We start from the raw sequence: 19,711 nt of genomic DNA on the forward strand, positions 1-19,711 counted from the left end.
TGGTGGAGGAATTAATTAATAATGGCTAATAATTATTTATTTATGAAATAAATAATTAATTGGCAAATTTAATAATTGATTAAATGAGATTTAATTGATTATAAATTAATTAAGAAAAGTTCTTAATATTATTAATTAAGGATTTAATTTTTGGAAATTAAATCAAGAGAGAGAATTATTTCTAAAGTGTTTAGAAAAAGGATTAATAATTAAAAGGTGTTTTAATTATTAATGAGAATAATAAATGGGATAATAATAATAATATTTATGGGAAAATTTCAGCTGAAAATTTTGCCTATAAATATACTATTATAGACCCTATTTTTATTCGAACCCAAAAAAAACCCAAAAGTTTTAGAAAACCATATTCTCTCCACCTCCTCCTCCTCCTTAACGTCGTTTTCTTGGTGGATACCGGTGGAGTGCTTCATGTTTGAGGAGCAGCTGCTAAGGATCTCCGAACGTTGCTTTTGGATCACATATTAAAGGTTAGTAATCGATCCCCTCATTTTTACCATGATTTATATGCTTTTATTTGGATTTTGTATGTGTAAAAGTGTTTTACCATGCCCCCGCTGCGATTAAAATCCAACATAACCTTGGGAAGTACTTTCCCGAAAACAATTGTCTGAACTTTAATCAATTTATTTTAACCTCTGGCTCCGTGCCTTTCTTGGCCTTTCACCAACGGGTGGCCTCTCTCTTAGGAGGGTAAGTGATAAAAACAGTCTTTTGTGATTCGTCAATCATTTAGAATCTCAAATGATTCCTATATTTCCTTTAGCCAGGCTTTTGCCTTGACTGGGTCAACCTGTTCCTTGGAACTCTGAGAGCTTAGCGACTTAAAGGTCATGAAAGAATTTCCTACCGCATTGTTTCCTCAAGGTGGTGGTTGGGAATAAAAGTATAAGTTTTGTTTTGGGCAGGTCCATGAATTGCCCCATAGGAGTACCGTCCTAGTTCTCCCTATCTTGCTCGACTTCTGTTTTCTCAGTATGAAATATTTTCTCCTCCTCCCCATAATTGGGGTCATCCTACATGTTTTAAATCCTCATTTTTCACTTCATTATGTTATGGGTTCCTTCTATCTTGATGGCGTCCTCCCTGACTATGACATTCACGGTTTGCCCTAAATCTTATTCCTCGAATTATGACTTTCATCTAAGATCCCGTCCGGCACAATATGATCTTTTCCAATAATTCAGGCTGCATTACAATCTCAAACAGCTTTTCAGTATCGGCTCCGGTTGCGTTCACATTCCTTGATGCGTATGCGATAACCTTGTTGTGCTGTATAAGAAGCACCCTAATTCCTTATGCGAAGCATCACTACAAATCACAAAATCTCCTTTTCCATCTGGCAACGCCAACATAGGTGAAAGGCATATGTCATAGCCTATTCGTTTATTCGAGGATTTAACTTAACTCAAATAAGAATGTAATAAGTAAATAGTGGATCTATCATCAGAGAGATCTCACAAAGTAACATCTGTCAAAGGATAAAGAAATTTGCAGACTTGAAGATTCACTGGAAGAAGTTCAAGAATTTGATCATGCCTCAGTGATATAAATCAAGATCGTGGATTTAATCAAGTGACAGAGATCTCGTCAGGGTATCATTTATTACAAGGATTTAATCAGAGTATCAAAGTCAAGACATGAAGAAACGTCACGGAAGTTAGTCACTCATGAACCAGACAGTACATCGAGTGTCAGCATTGAAGTGGCGGAATTGATTCATAAGTCTCAGTGATTTTCAGAAGATTGTCAGAAGAATGGATGCTGCTCAGGGTTAGTATTAATTCTCTATTAATTAATTAAGTCATATAATTTAATTAAGAAAATAAATTATATCTGCAAAGATTAATTTATTGATTAATTGAATTAAATTGATTAATTAATTTAGAATTAATATTGAGGATTTACAAGATTTTAATTGGTTTAAAATCTGCTTAAATTCAAAACAAGACAATTCATTTGAACTAGTATGACAATCGGTATGACAATTGATAGTCATACCGAAAGTCATGCCAATACATTTAATTGTCTTATTAGAATTTCTGTTTAGATTAAAATCTGTTATTATTTCAGCAAGACAATTTATTTGAACTAATATGACAATCGGTATGACAATCAATAGTCATACCGAAAGTCTTGCTAGTTCATTTTGATTGTCTTGCTAGTTGTAAATATTGTCATACCGAAAGTCTTGCTGGCCAAAGAGATTGTCATGCCAGTACATTTTTCAGTTCGGTGTTTGATAAAAGCAGCAGAAGACTTTTGTTGATCAACTTACAGAATCCAATCAAACAGAACACACAAGAAAAAAAGGAGCAGAAAACAAAAGCATAACATTTTATTTTTCATCTGCTTTTCTTCAAGATTAAATTTCTAGATTGTAAAGTTAAATCCAATCAACTAGAAATATTTATCTTGTTCTTGTGTATCAATCTAGCGGATTAAAATCCCTAGAACTTAATCTCAAATCGCATTTAGCATTTGATCTTTTAATTACAAAAATAGAAAAAGTTATGTCTAATTTATTCTAGATTTGTAATAATTGATTTGAGATTAATCCCTTGTAACCGATACCGTAGTTGTAACACCTTTCAAGTTTAATAAAAGTTTTATTTAACTTGAATTTTGTTTCACAATTTTATTCCGCATTTTATTCGATTAAACGGTATTGTTTGCATTCAACCCCCCTTCTACAAACAAATTGGGACCTAACAATTGGTATCAGAGCCTTCTGATTAACGTACAAATCTAGATCCTAGACTTTTGTGTTTCTTTCACTTCTTGAATTTTTTATTCACTCAAAAAATTCATAATGACTACACAAAAAGTTGGAACCGTTAAAATTCCACTTTTCGATAAAGAAAATTATGTTATGTGGAAGAAGAAGATGCTACTGTTTTTACAGGTTGCTAATCCCAAATATTTGCAAGTGTTGAAGAAGGGTCCAAAAATTCCTATGGTTATTGAACCAGAGGTAATAGAAAATGATGTGGTGATCACCAAAGCGAGAACTTATGTGAAGGATCCTGAGGACTTCTCTCCTGCTGAAATAGAAGAAGCCTCCCTGGATGCTAGCCTTCAATTAATCTTAGTAGATTCCCTTAATCCCCTGATGAATAGACATGTGATGAATTGTAAAGATTCCAAACATATCTGGGAAACTATTGAGATTATTAATGAAGGCACAGAGGAAGTTAGGGAGAACAAACTAGAAATCCTAACCTCTGAGTATGAATACTTTAAATCCAATCCAGGGGAAGGAATCACTGAAGTGTTTGAGAGGTACAATGCATTGATCAACAACCTGAACATTAATGGTAAATACTATTCCATCAGGGAGGTCAACAAAAAGTTCCTTTTAACACTGCCAACTCATCTCGAACATAGAATCACTGCCATAAGAGAAGCAAGAGATCTGAGTGAGATTTCTTTGGAAAGGCTCTATGGTGTGTTAAAGGCTTATGAGTTGGAGCAGATTCAGCAGAAGGAAGTTTACGGGAAAGGAAGAGTGGTCAGTACGTCTACTACTCTAGTAGCTGATGAACAACAACAACAACCACAATATCAACAACAATCTCAACAGTCAGAAAGAATGGTACAGTCTTCCAAGGTTGAAGATAATGTGATAGTAGCAGAATTTGATTCTCCTACTATAAATCAATCAGGAGATGATTATTATTCCTTGGAAGAACTGGAGCAATTGGAGGATGAGTCAATGGCCCTGATTGTCAAGAGATTCTCAAATGTCAGATTCAAAAGGAATCCCAAGTTCAAGTACAAGTCCAACTACAACAGATTCCAGAAAGGTGGATCTTCATCCTCTAACACCAGCAGTGGTGGGTATAAAACAGGGATGGTTGATCGAAGCACCATTCGATGCTTCAACTGTAATGAGTTGGGACACTTTGCCACAGAATGCAGGAAGCCAAAACAAGCTAGGAAGAACTCTTACGATTCTAATCAGAAGAGTAAATCTGAAAGGGCTTACCTGGCAAAGGGAAGAAGCTGGGATGATACTGACAGTGAAGATGAAGAAGTTGGGAATCTTGCTCTCATGGCTAGTGATGCAAGCACCTCATCGTCAAGAAAAGAGGTAAAATTTACTGATGCTGAATTAGTTTATCATCTAGGAGGTTCCTTAGATTGTGCTCGTCGTGATAATGAATTGTTAAATCAACAAATCAAAGACCTTGAGAAAGAGGTCAATGAATTAAGACTTGTACACATTAATCAAGATAAATTAAAAGATTAAGTGTCTTTTCTAGAGAATAGAGTTGACTGTTATAGAAAACTTGAAACTATTCTTAAAGACAAGATCACTGGTCTTGAGGCTAAGGTTAAAGCTTACTTTAATTCTTGTTCGAAGTCCAAAGAGTTTTACAATAAGCAAGCTGTTAATCAAACATCTGGTATAGGTTATGATTACAATGCTGCTATTGGAAAATTAGGCATAAACTCCCCTCCTCATGTCTGTGCTAAAGGCAGGGAAGTACCACATGTGCTTAAGGGTGTTGATGAACCCCTCTATAAAGAATCAATTGTTGAACCATTTGATGAGACCTCTTTTATTATTCAAGAAGAAATCCGTGCTGAAGATAATGCTAATGGGAAAGCTGTCTCCAAGTCAAGTGTGTCAAAAGTTCCAGTCAAGGTTGTGAAAGCAACTGAGACTAACTCAGACACACATGAGTTGGATAACACAAATGCCATGTCTACCATGCATAAGTTTCCTATTGTTAATCCTTCTCATAAAGCATGTGGTGTTCCTGATTGTATGTCTTGTGCTTTTAATCTGATGTTTGCTTATTTTAATGGTAAGCATGTTTCTAATGATAAGACTACTCCTCGTCAGCATGTGAATAATAGAAAGCATGATAGGTCTAAGACTGCTAGTCCTCCTAAAGCTAGAAAGGAGACATTTGTGCCTAAGCCTAAACAGAAATTTGTCAAGGCTGTTCACAAGGTCAAATGTTCAGTCATTGAGAACGTTGAGAATATTAAAATTAAGAATGTTGTTTTGCCTGATAAAGGCCAATTTTACAAGTATGCCGGACCCAGCCAAGCTTGGGTTCCGAAGAAGGTCTAATCCATTTGTATTGCAGGGCATTAAACAGGTACAACCGGTAGTGTGGATTCTTGACAGCGGATCGTCAAGACATATGACCGGAGATAGAGCCCTGCTATCAAATGTGGTTGAGAAAGCTGGCCCAGTGGTTACCTTTGGAGATAACAGCAAAGGTTTAACGGAGGGATATGGCTATTTGCTAGCTGGAAATGTTATCATTGAAAATGTATATGTTGTGCAAGGACTTGAACACAATCTGCTTAACATTAGTCAGTTCTGTGACAACGGCTACAATGTTTTATTCGACAAGCTGAAGTGTCAGATTCTGCACAAGAAAAGTGAAAAACCCTCCTTAATGGGAATCCGGAAAGGAAATCTGTTCGTAGCTGACATGAACTCTGGAAGCAATCTTGAAGTCAATTGTTTCTATGCAAAGGCATCGTCAGATGAGAGTTGGCTATGGCACAAGAGACTTTCTCATCTCAATTTCAAAACAATGAATTCTCTTGTCAAAAGAGAATTGGTAAGAGGTCTGCCTCAGCTGGAATTCTCTCCAGAAGGACTATGTGAGGCTTGCCAGAAAGGAAAGTCAAAGAAAGAAAGTCACAAAGGCACTGACACATCTTCAATAACTGGTGTTCTGCAATTATTGCATATGGATTTATTTGGTCCAGTTAATATCCTTTCAATGTCAAAGAAGTGTTACTGTCTTGTGATAGTTGATGACTATTCCAAGTTTACGTGGGTTCTATTTCTTCACTCTAAGGATGAAACACCACAAGTTGTGATTGATCATATCAAGATGATTGAGTTAGATTCTAACATCCCTGTTAGAGCAATAAGGTCAGATAATGGGACAGAATTCAAGAATGCACTTCTCAATGGTTTCTGTACAGACAAAGGGATTACCAGACAAATTTCAGCTCCTAGAACCCCTCAGCAAAATGGAGTGGTAGAAAGGAAGAATCGTACATTGATTGAAGCTGCAAGAACGATGTTAAGTGAATCAGGTCTTCCAATGTACTTTTGGGCTGAAGCTGTCAATACTGCATGTTATACTCAGAATCGAACTCTAATCAACAAAGACTTCATGAAAACTCCTTATGAGATTTTGAATGAACAGAAACCTTCTATCAAATACTTTCATGTATTTGGTGCCAGATGCTTCGTGCTCAAGGATGGAGATGATCGTCGTGGTAAGTTCGAGGCAAAGACATATGAGGGTATTTTTGTTGGATATGGAAGAAGATCATATAGAGTGTATATCATTGATCAACACAAAGTAACTGAAAATGTCAATGTTACATTTGATGACACTAAACTCCCTAGTATCCAAACTGAAGATCCTTCTGAGAAACTGAAGTTTGATGATACGTCAGATTCAGAATCAGAACATGGTCAAGAACCTGAGGTTGTTGCTGGTGAAGAACCTGTTAATCATGATGATACTCAAGGTAATAGTGATGGAAACTTTGGCAACAATGGAGATACCACTGCTACTGACGGAGAATCTTCAAGTCAACATGGCAACAACTCAGGGGGAGATGCTGAAGGATCATCTAGTAGGACACAACATCACAATGAATTTCAAGGCGAATCATCAAGATCAAATCTTCCAAGACAGACTATCTGGAATAAAGCTCACCCTTTTGAGTTGATTATTGGTGATCCAGATGTTGGAGTCAGAACTAGACGTGCTACTCAAAATGAGTGTCTGTTCTCAGGATTTCTTTCTGAGATGGAACCTAAGAAGATTGAAGAAGCACTAACTGATCCAGATTGGGTGATTGCTATGCAAGATGAGCTCAATCAGTTTGAAAGTCAACAAGTCTGGAAACTAGTATCTAGACCTACACACAAGAAAGCTGTTGGTACTAGGTGGGTATTCAGGAATAAACTAGATGAAGATGGTGTGGTTACGAGAAACAAGGCAAGACTGGTAGCAAAAGGGTATTCTCAAGCTGAAGGCATTGATTATGATGAAACCTATGCTCCAGTGGCTAGACTTGAGGCCATCAGGATATTTCTGGCATTCGCAGCATTCTCAAACTTTAAAGTTTATCAAATGGATGTCAAGAGCGCCTTTCTGAATGGAAAGCTGGATGAAGAGGTATATGTAGAGCAACCTCTTGGTTTTGAAGATCCAGATCATTTGCATTTTGTCTACTTTCTTTTCAAGGCAATCTATGGTCTCAAACAGTCTCCAAGAAAATGGTATGACACTCTCTCTGAATTTCTTATTGAAAATAGCTTTATTAGAGGTATCATAGACAAAACTCTCTTTTCTAAAAAACATAAGAATGATACTATATTAGTCCAAGTCTATGTGGATGATATAATATTTGGGTCTACTAATGATAATCTGTGTAAGAGATTTGCTAAGTTAATGCACAGCAAGTTTGAAATGAGCATGATGGGAGAGCTGAAGTTCTTCCTTGGATTACAAGTAAATCAAAGGTTAGATGGAACATTTATTTGTCAATCCAAGTATCTCAAGGAACTCCTCAAAAAGTACAATCTAGAGGACTCTGCATCAGCAAGGACTCCATCAACTACAGCTGTCAAGCTTGGACCATGTGAAAACTCCATTAAGGTAGATGTCACAAGCTACAGAGGTATGATTGGCTCGTTACTCTATCTTACTGCAAGTAGACCAGATATTATGTATGCTACATGCTTATGTGCAAGGTTCTAAGCGGATCCTAGAGATATTCATCTCATTGCTGTTAAACGAATCTTAAGATATCTTAAGGGAACACCAAATCTAGGTATTTGGTACCCTAAAGAATCTGGTTTTAACCTTGTCGGATATACAGATTCAGATTATGCAGGAAGTGTTGTTGATAGGAAAAGCACCTCAGGGAGTTGTCAATTCCTAGGTAGCAGACTAGTCTCATGGTACAGCAAGAAACAACTAACAGTTTCCAACTCAACGGCCGAGGCTGAATATATTGCTGCTGGAAGCTGCTGTGCTCAGATCTTGTGGATTAGGAACCAACTACGAGACTATGGCTCTGTATTGAACAAAATTCCTATTTTATGTGACAATACAAGTGCAATAGCCATCACCAACAACCCTGTGCAGCACTCGAGGACAAAGCACATTGACATCAGGTATCATTTTATTAGAGAGCACGTCATGAATGGAACTGTTGAACTATTTTTTGTTCCAACAGAAGAACAAATAGCAGATATTTTCACTAAACCACTTGACGAATCCATATTTACCAGATTAGTTGGTAAATTGGGCATGTTGAATAGTTTTAGTGATTAATTTAATTAATATCTGAGATCTGTTCTTGAATAAATTTACAAATGAATTTTTCATAAATGAAAAATTCATTTGCAAATTTATTTTATCATTTTATCATATTTCTTGCTTATTTCTATGTAATTTCTATTATCTTATCTTATTTATTTACTCAACTTGTTAATTTTAATATCTCAGAATATTTTATTTTCTCTAAAAATATTTTTCTATGAATTTAATTTGTTAAAATTCAAAAGAAATCTATTTTTGGACTGAAAATATTATTATCTCTGAAATATTTTAATTATTTTAATTCTATAAATATTATAGGTCTGTATTTCAGTTTTACTATTTTGTAAATATTTTCTGATATTTTTACTAAGTTATATAAGTCTTTATTCCAGTACATATTTATATATGTGTGTTTCTGTGTTTAAAGCTGATATGACAATCGGCAAGACAATTGAAATTTTCTTGCTGAAAGTCATTTCAGTTTAAATTTTGTTTATTATGTTATTCAGTACAGTTTTATACTGGCAAGACAATCGGTATGACTATCAATTGTCTTGCCAGTTATAAACCTTATATATAATTATTTTCCTTTTATTATTATACTGGTATGACAATCGGTATGACTATCAGATTGTCATACCAGTTATAATTTTAGTATTTATTCTTTTATTTGTTTTCTTTCTTTTTACCTGGTATGACAATCGGTATGACAATCCCGGATTGTCATACCAGTTATACTACTTAATCGTTTATGTGTGTTTTTATTTTCATTCAGTTTCTCTCTTTTCAAATTCCAACAGTTATCTTTTCTCTCTTCTCTCTCTTCGATCAAAATCAAACTAAACTGCCATTTGATTCTCCTTTGCTCGAGTTCTTACTCAGCATACCAATTCATCACTCTGTGACATATACATACAAGTATATATATACAGAGGTGCTGTTGGATTTTTGTTAAAAAACAAAAACAAATCATAATCAGTTTCTGTTTTTTATTTTATTTTTTTATTTTGGTTATTTTTAAATTTTAATTTTAATTTCTGATTTGTGTCTTTTGGGTTTTTCAACTGTGTTTGTGAGTTAAGGATTTTAACGAGATACATTCCTGTCTAAATTTTTCGATTATAATTAATTTAATTCGAATTATTGAATTAATTTAATTAATTCGAATTTTCTTAATATTATTCTTAAAATTCTGAAAGTGTGTGTCTTATTATTATTTTAAATGGCTCTCAATTTCCAAATTGTCGCGCATAATCAGGTTGGTTATTTTAATCCGGAAAAATGTGATGTTAAAAAATTTAAGCCTTGGATTAGATTTTTAAATGACCATTCGATTGTTAGCTCTGCTATAAAATCAAATGTGATTTTAAATGTCGATCTTCTTAGACTGATTTGCACAACCTCTACTGTGGCCGATGATTCAAAATCTTTTTCATTCACCGTCGCAAACACACAGTATGTAGTTGATGAAACAGTCGTCAATCGTGCGTTAAATTTTCCACTAGACAATTTCTGTAATTTACCCTCTGAAAATGATATCACAAATTTTTTCCATGCTATTCACTATCAGGGGGTGATCAATTTAACCAAACTTTCTAAATCCAATTTGGTGTCTGAATGGGATATTTTCTTCGATACACTTTCCAAAGTGTTTGCCAACTGCACAAAATCCAATTTTCATAACATCACTTCCACTCTGCAGTATATTGGTCTTGCGGTTGTTTTCAATCAAAGGATCAATTTTGGCAAACTACTTTTTCCCATTCTCTAGAGACGTCTAACCTCTGCTTTACGTGATCATTCTACAAATCGTAGGGTATCATGTTACTATGCTCGTTTTCTCATGCTTATAGCAGATCATCTTCTCACACCTGAACACAAAGCCCTTTTTGCTAACTCTGCAGTAACCGAACCCCCTCCAGTTAGCAAAAAGATTTACACTCGCCAAGACACAACCTTCAAATTCATGCAAGTTCCAGTACTTGTATCTGCTTTCACGGCCACTTATATTCCTTTACCTATTTTCAATCTTCCCGGTCATGAACAGCAACCTCAACCTCCAGTGGTTCAAGCCACCCAGGCTCCTCCAATATCAGATGCTCTTCCATTACAGGTAGTAATTCCTCACTCTCACTCCCTTCCTACTTCTGTTGAAAGACCCCCAGTGGTTGATAGGGCTGACCATGAAGTTGTAGAACCACAGCTTCAATCCCAGGTCATAGAGCCAAACACAAAGTCACATTCTATCTCAACCTCTCCCCCACTGTCTAAAATGTTACCCAGAAGATTACTAGGAAGTAGTACATTGTTAAATATGAGTGAACCCTCAGCTCTGCCTCCTCCTAAGAAAAGAAGAACATATTCTGAGGCATCTGAAAGCCCATCCTTGTCCTCCCAACAGGACATGGACTTTGAAATGGCCAATGAACAGTTACTAGAGGCATTCTCTCAACAGGATGCATCTATTGAAATTCGCCATAGGGCCATGGCATCTTGTACTGAGTCAAGCACAATTCCATTACTCACAATGGAACCATACACTTCCCCAGATCATACTCAGGACACAGAGCGAGGAGTGCACGTAGAGTCGGTTACAGTGCCTGCCATAGTTACGGAAGAAGAGCAGTCATATGCTTCAGAGGGAAAATCTGACTCTCCACCATCCTTAATAGAGTCATTTTCTCCCCTCCCAGATCAAACACCTCTGGCTCCCTCACGGGATTCTCCACTCGCAGATTTATCTGGAGAAAGTGGAGGGCAACTCGGTCAATCTATCCCTGAAGCAATTCAGACATCTATTTCACATGAAATGATAGGTTTGACTGAGGATCGGGACTCGCGAATTCCCATTGCACCACCACTGACCTCTCTTGAAGAGGCTAGGGTGATTTTTACTGCAGGTACAGAAGAACAGCAACAGGAAGACTCCTCACGAGCAATTATATTGAGAGAAACACAAGCACGTGAGGTGAGTGAACCAAACACGAGTGAAATTCAGGTGAGAGCACACACAGACACAGATACTCAAAACCTGCTAGCTCAAATTGCTGCTCTAAAAGAAGAACTTGCTAAAAGCCAAGCTGAAGCTCAAGCATTCAAAGCACAAGTGGTTGAACGGTCTTCTTCTTCCACCTCTGTCAACAATCAGCTGGCAATCATAAGGAATGACATCTCAGATCTCAAGACCACTATAATACCAAAGCTCAATTCCATTCAGGACACTCCAACTTTATCAGCTGATGACATATCCAACTTCTACTCTCTACATACAAGAATGACTTCTCTTGAAGACCTCGTTGAGATGAATCATTCACTGGACTCCTCAAGATTTCTAAAGATAGAGACGGGCATGGAACATCTCAATGAAGGGATGAAGCACCTATATTTCATGATCAAGAATTCTCATTGCCCTAATGAAGAACAAAGAACTTATTTTGAAGGACCGTCTGGTAGAGGATCAGGCTCTGGAGGTGATGGAGGTTCCAAAGGAAGGTCATAAGAGGATCCCTCAACTAAGGGGGAGAAGAAAGGGAGTAGTGCCAAAGGGAAGGAAAAAGATACCTCTGTTGGAGACAAAGGAAAGGCTGATGATGTCTACTACAGTGGAGAACAGGATGACTTTGATATTTTTGACATTCCCACTGAACCAGTTCAGGAAGATAAAGATGGGTTATTTGAAGCTGAAGAGGAAAGTGATTTTGGAGAATGGGAAGAAGAAGCTCAAGTGGATATTCTATTTGAGAAAGAATTTCAGAAGGAGCAGTCAGAGATGAAAAGAAAAGAAGCTGAACTCAAGAAGGTCTCTCAGATCATTGACATGAGAAAAGACATTCAAAGAACAGAAACTCTTCAAAAACAACGTCTTCATGACATTAAGGCTCAAGAAAGGAAAAGAGATGTCAGACTGAAGATTGGTGAAAAATGGGATGAAGCTAGGAGAGTACTTGATATGCCTCAGCTGAGCACTAACAATGATAGGCAGTTCTTACATCTTCTTGACAAGCTGGAAATCTCAAATCCTAACAATGACATGTACATGAATGCTATCAAGACTGAAGTCTCAAGGATCACAGTTGCTTTTGATAGATCCCTAAATGAGATGAGCATTTTTGTATATTGTCAGAGTGAAGGATCTTTCAAGGTGTCACTTCATATGTTTGAGAATCGTTCTTTGTCAGAGATTTGGGTTCTTCTCAACAAGATAAAAAGAAGCTCAGAGTTGAATGAAGTTCTTCGAGAAAGGCTTAAAGAGTTTGCCAGCAGGACTAGTCCTCAAGTGGTCAACAATCCTCATCAAGTGAGATTCTTTAAATCTGATTGTCTTCAAATCTGTCAGCTAGATGTACAATCTCTTAAAGACTACTCAGCTAAGCATCTGGTCTGGATGGAACATCATTTAAGAACTGTTGGATATTCATCCATGTTGAAGACTCAAGCTGCTGATTTGATTCAAGCTTATTGTGAAAAGAATATTAAAAGGTACAATCAGATCAAAAATAAGCTGAAGTCAGTTGGAGTTCAACCAGTCAGACCAGCAAGCTTCACTTCAAAAAAGGATCGTGTCTTTGACAAGGAATTGCTTCAAGATTTAGAAGAAGGTGAAGTCAGAAGAGAAGACAACTGAAGTCAATTAGCTCAAAACTCAATGTAATATGATTAGAGCTTTATGAATCAAGATAGTCTAATGTAGTTATATGTTCAGGCTAGAGGAACATCTATCTTGTATTCACTTATAAATTTCATTTGGAATCTGGAAAATGTTAAATATAATCCAGAACTTTTCTGCTATTTACTTTGCATTTCTGTTTATATCTTTTTCTTATTTGTTAGTTGAGTTATCCTCTAGGTATTTGTTGTTATTGTCTAACAAGCAAATAGGGGGAGATTGAAAGGCATATGTCATAGCCTATTCGTTTATTCGAGGATTTAACTCAACTCAAATAAGAATGTAATAAGTAAATAGTGGATCTATCATCAGAGAGATCTCACAAAGTAACATCTGTCAAAGGATAAAGAAATCTGCAGACTTGAAGATTCACTGGAAGAAGTTCAAGAATTTGATCATGCCTCAGTGATATAAATCAAGATCGTGGATTTAATCAAGTGACAGAGATCTCGTCAGGGTATCATTTATTACAAGGATTTAATCAGAGTATCAAAGTCAAGACATGAAGAAATGTCACGGAAGTTAGTCACTCATGAACCAGACAGTACATCGAGTGTCAGCATTGAAGTGGCGGAATTGATTCATAAGTCTCAGTGATTTTCAGAAGATTGTCAGAAGAATGGATGCTGCTCAGGGTTAGTATTAATTCTCTATTAATTAATTAAGTCATATAATTTAATTAAGAAAATAAATTATATCTGCAAAGATTAATTTATTGATTAATTGAATTAAATTGATTAATTAATTTAGAATTAATATTGAGGATTTACAAGATTTTAATTGGTTTAAAATCTGCTTAAATTCAAAACAAGACAATTCATTTGAACTAGTATGACAATCGGTATGACAATTGATAGTCATACCGAAAGTCATGCCAATACATTTAATTGTCTTATTAGAATTTCTGTTTAGATTAAAATCTGTTATTATTTCAGCAGGACAATTTATTTGAACTAATATGACAATCGCTATGACAATCAATAGTCATATCGAAAGTCTTGCTAGTTCATTTTGATTGTCTTGCTAGTTGTAAATATTGTCATACCGAAAGTCTTGCTGGCCAAAGAGATTGTCATGCCAGTACATTTTTCAGTTCGGTGTTTGATAAAAGCAGCAGAAGACTTTTGTTGATCAACTTACAGAATCCAATCAAACAGAACACACAAGAAAAAAAAGGAGCAGAAAACAAAAGCATAACATTTTATTTTTCATCTGCTTTTCTTCAAGATTAAATTTCTAGATTGTAAAGTTAAATCCAATCAACTAGAAATATTTATCTTGTTCTTGTGTATCAATCTAGCGGATTAAAATCCCTAGAACTTAATCTCAAATCGCATTTAGCATTTGATCTTTTAATTACAAAAATAGAAAAAGTTCATGTCGAATTTATTCTAGATTTGTAATAATTGATTTGAGATTAATCCCTTGTAACCGATACCGTAGTTGTAACACCTTTCAAGTTAATAAAAGTTTTATTTAACTTGAATTTTGTTTCACAATTTTATTCCGCATTTTATTCGATTAAACGGTATTGTTTGCATTCAACCCCCCCTTCTACAAACAAATTGGGACCCAACAATAGGGGTCGTCACCAACCTTTGCTTCAATTCTTGAAAACTGTTCTCGCATTTCTCTGACCATTTCAACTTCTCAATCTTACGAGTAAGTCGCGTTAAAGGGGCTGCTATCTTTGCAAACTTGAACGAACCTACGGTAATAACCGGCCAATCTTACCTCTGGTAGTCACCCTGGCCATGGTCATCAATTCCTCAATGGTCCTTTATTCATTCTTGTCAGGATCCTCCACGGGATCCTCCTCAGCAACAATCCCTTCCTGGACAACATCCTCAACCGCTACATCCTCAATTTGAACATCATCTGGTCCCTCATTAGGGTACTCCATCGGATTCATGATTTGATCTCCAATATGTAATAAAACAACATCGCGTTGTTGCTCCTCAACCTCAGGGTTCGGTGCCCGGCTACATCGATCTATGTTACTATCATGATATTTATAAGGGTTCCCATAAGGGTTTTAACTGTCAGTACTAAGTTAGGTAGTCCGACTATGAACTTGGCAAGAGTTCTTATTATCTTAATGAACTTATTATTTTAACGACGCATCATCTCTGAGGTTTATAACGCTTGGCTCTGATACCATTTCTGTAACACCCCCAAATCCGGGGTCGGGGATTCTGGTTGTCACGAGTTCCATTTCCCTTATCAATACTTAATCTTAACAGTCAACCAACTACTGCGTACTGTGACCCCACAATATACACACACCACAAGTTATAGTCTCAGAGATGAATATCCAAAAATAACACAAGTCATTTTATTCCACAATTATAAACCATTTCACCATAAAAGGGTTTCTGAATAATTTACATATTCTTTGCCATTATTACAATTCATAAATATACATAAGTCTGGTACATCAAAAGTTGAAAGCCTAGCCTATTGGTAGTTCCTACCTCAGCTACAACGGCATCAACGCCTACAGGAAACTGCCAGACGTTTCCTAACCGCTCACGAATTGGGAGCTTGATCATGTTCATCTTGTCTATCTGTTGTTGTGTGATGAAAGAAGAAAGCAAGGGTGAGCAACAAGCCCACCAAAATAATATGTATAATAATTTACAATATATAAGCATACTCATAGCACTCATGAAAGTCTTGGTCAAAAAGAAATGAACCAAGTTTGATCTCTTAACGCGACCAAGTCGCAAAATATTCAGTATATATGTCCATATACTTTTCAAAATCTTGGAAGTCCTCTTCCGTGCATAATAAACACAGAGTTCCAGTTAATAACTGTATAAAAATATCATTGCAAGGTGATCTCATATATCTAACCTTGTCTCAACATTTTTGTGAAAATCTTTATCATGCATAAGATAATCATTAACCAGATATAAGTTGAAAAGGTGAAGTTACGAGATACTCCAATATACTTATATCTTTTTCGAATATTGCTTGAACTACCACCGTTCAAGGTATAATCAGTTTCAAAAGTTCATCACATAGATGAGACTACAAGAAAAGACTTGAATAGATTCAATCTTTGAAATATCATTATAAATAATGAAGTTACGAGATACTTCATTAAGTCCCGATATATATATACACCTATATATACATTTCATACACTCCTTGAAAACCTCTGTTATGAAAATTATAAACAGAGTTGCAATATCCTATGAATTTGGAAAGGAGAAAACCTTGGCATAAACCTGATATCTTGCTGATCAGGCAAAGATACCAATAAGTAACCTTTTCTACTAGTAGATGGATGAATTCCCCACTGGTCATCACCCGGGCCACAATAGGACCTTATGCTGGACTGCCACTCAGCCACTTACGCATTTGATGGACTCCCACTGAGCCACTTACACTTTCATGGACGCCCACTGAGCCCGTGTTGCTTATGCTGACTCAAATAGATGAACTTACTTCCCGAACAATGGGCAAGTAATCAAGATGGTTTCTCAAAACAACAACCTCGTTGCGAATGTAAAATACACCACTGAGCCGGATCCCCCCCAGGTTTTGAGCGAGTATTTAAATCCCCTTCGAAAGGAAGATCTTAAATATAAAAATGAGTTTTGGGATCCGCTCTAATCTTTTAAAAATCATTTTGAAGACTCGAAAACATTTTTAAGAATGTTTGGAGTAATGCTGATTTAATGAAATAAATCAGTCCCGATATATTAGAAAATATCTGGATATTATTTTTTAAATAATATTTCCATAAGGATAATCTTTATAAAAATAAGTTTGATTATCAAAACATCATTCTTTAATAAAATAAAGAATATTATTTAATAAATAAGAGGAGTCATAAGTCCTCGAATGAATATTCAAAATAATATTCATTAAATAAAATAAACGGAGTCATAAGTCCTCGAATGAATATTCAAACTAATATTCATTAAATAAAATAAACGGAGTCATAAATCCTCGAATGAATATTCAAACTAATATTCATTAATTAAAATAAAGTTGTCGAATAAATCTTATTCGATTAATAGTTTTGAAAACTATATATCTATATATATATATATAATATACTCGGGAACATCGACTCCCGGTTTAGAAAATGTTCACCTTTGGGTGACCTATACTAAGGGTATACGCAACTACTGCTTATCTCTAGCATAAGTATTATGCAACTTATAAGCAATTGAATCCACAATTAGATATCAAGATTACGAAACAGACATTCATATATACCATATCACATGCTCCAATATATCGCAAGATTTGCTAATAACAATCATGCACTTATCACAAGATAATGCATATACATATATTTACATCACAACAACAGTATAACGGGTAGAAAACTTGCCTGAGTGCTCCGGGGTAGACTTAAGCTTAGAGTGGGTCCGATAACCTATGAACTACAACATAAGTCAGAATTGAACCCCGATCGCTTAAAAAACTAGACTTTAACCAATTGAACCCTAACGTTCGCTTATGGTCACTTCTACACCTAACGAATCACATAAGTCGTTCGAGTACCCTCGGCTCCACCATTTTTAATAAATTAACCGTTATGAATTTTAAGGCGACGCTTTCGCGAATACCCTACCAACTTCCTGTTCCATTTTACATAATTGTTTCCTACTCTAATTAGTCATTTAAGGACCTTAACCAAGGTTTCAAAGTAAGGCGAGGGGTAATGGTTCGTTCGCGAACGCCGTTACTTAAAACGGTCATTTCTCCTAAACCGTACATCGGATTTAAGCGAACCACATATCAAAACGAAGCTCGTAACATGAACTATCTAAACATGGCAATGGTCAAAACCTAACAGTGAGTTCACGGGTCCTGATGTTAAGAACAAAAGCAGTCTAAGGTAAATCGGGCATTACGACGGCTATGTTTACGCGATTATCAAATTTGTACAACTCCAAATCAATCCACAATCAACCACAAATCAACCCATAACCACCAATACAACCGAACTCCATCCATACTTCATTACAACAGTCTCAACATCTCAAGATTTTCCAATTTATACTACCCCTAAACATGAACTAAAGTTATACTTAAGTTCATTAACCAATAATCAAGATTTACAACTCCAAACTCATTATAAATCCAAACCAACTCTAAATATACATGAATCATACTTCCCAAGAACTAAACCAAGCATAAAAACTCTAAATATTAAAAATTAGGGCTAGGGTATGAGATTATACCTTCCTTGGTGAGTAGAAGTAACTAAGGAGCTTGGAACAACCCTTGAAAATCCTTATCGAAGCTATATCTAAACAAAAACACAAGATCAAAAGTTTCAAGTTCTTGAAAACGCTATTCACCCTCTACTAAAATGATTTGTTTGAGATAGAAAACCTTTGATTCAAGCACTCAAACTACTTGCTCTTCTTAGTTATGAAATATAGGATCCAAAGAAACAAACCTTATAATTTTCCATGGAGTATAGCTTGTGTTTTGAATTTCTAATTCACCATTTTGGTGAAAAATTCGAAGTGAAGAAGATGAAAGGGGGGGGGGAGAGAAGCTTGCTTTGTTTTATTGATCTTTGTGCATAAAAAGGCTTGGTTGATATCCTTTTGTTTTGTTAATTAACCTTTTAACCAAGGTAAAATTTGTGTGGCTTATAATCAACCAACAATTTCTTCCCTTTTGGTCATGCTTATGTCATCCTCCTATGTCATCTTCCCATACTTGTCTTCTTCTTGTTGGTGTGATGACATCATCATCCCTAACCTCTTTGATTAACTCCTAATTACTTGGCTAATGATCGCTGATCTGTTATACGGTTCGCTTAACTTTCGTTTTCGTTTATCGTTTGAGGGATCATACCTGGGATCTTATTACTTGGGTTTCCTTAACCTTTCTCAATACATTATATTCCTTTTATGATCCTCTCTTATAATCCTTAAATTAAAATCCTCTTTATCCTGTTACCTTATACTCAATTCTTTCGGTATCTGGTGGATTTTCGGGAAAAAATCAAAGTGTTCGAATTTGGATTCTGACGATCTTTACATACACTTATATACCATATAGAGTACTAATAAGATCTCAGAATAACAATAAAAGAACCCCCTACAAAGTGTGGCATGAAAAGTTTTCTTATTCAGCATAATTAGCAAAAGTTACTATTCATCAGGGTTTCAAAAATTCCAAAAATTGGGGTTATTACAGTGATGGATGGCTGACTGAACTGGTTCCTTGACTAATTCAAACTTTTTCTGTATGTCCTCATCAATCTTTTTCCAGTTGATCAGAGTCAACTTTCCTTTATCAGCATCTTTCAAATTTTCTGTTGTTGCATTGATAAGATCTATACCATCTGCAACTGGTGGCTTGGTGATAGTAATTGAAGGTACAATTACTTTGCTGATTTGAACTAGAAGATTCTCCCCCTCAGTTGGTCCTTTCTCCCCCTTACTTGATTCTCTCTCCCCCTTTTTGTTATCATCAAGTGGAGGAGTTAGGCCTTGTGCTTTAGCGAGTTGCATAAGAAGATTTGTCTGAGTCTATTGATTTTGAAGAAGTAGAGCCACTGAATTCTCAATAACTTGAACTCTGTTCTCCAGCTTGGCTATCTTCTTGTCAGAATCTGATTCTCTCCTTAATCTCAGTAATAGATCTTGCATGGTACCATATGGCATTACTGAATCCAGCTTCTCAGAGTTATAGGTCTTCAAGTCAGCTATATCCC

This window comes from Apium graveolens, chromosome 8 (assembly GCF_009905375.1).
Source record: "Apium graveolens cultivar Ventura chromosome 8, ASM990537v1, whole genome shotgun sequence".
In the NCBI taxonomy this organism is placed as follows: Eukaryota; Viridiplantae; Streptophyta; class Magnoliopsida; order Apiales; family Apiaceae; genus Apium; species Apium graveolens.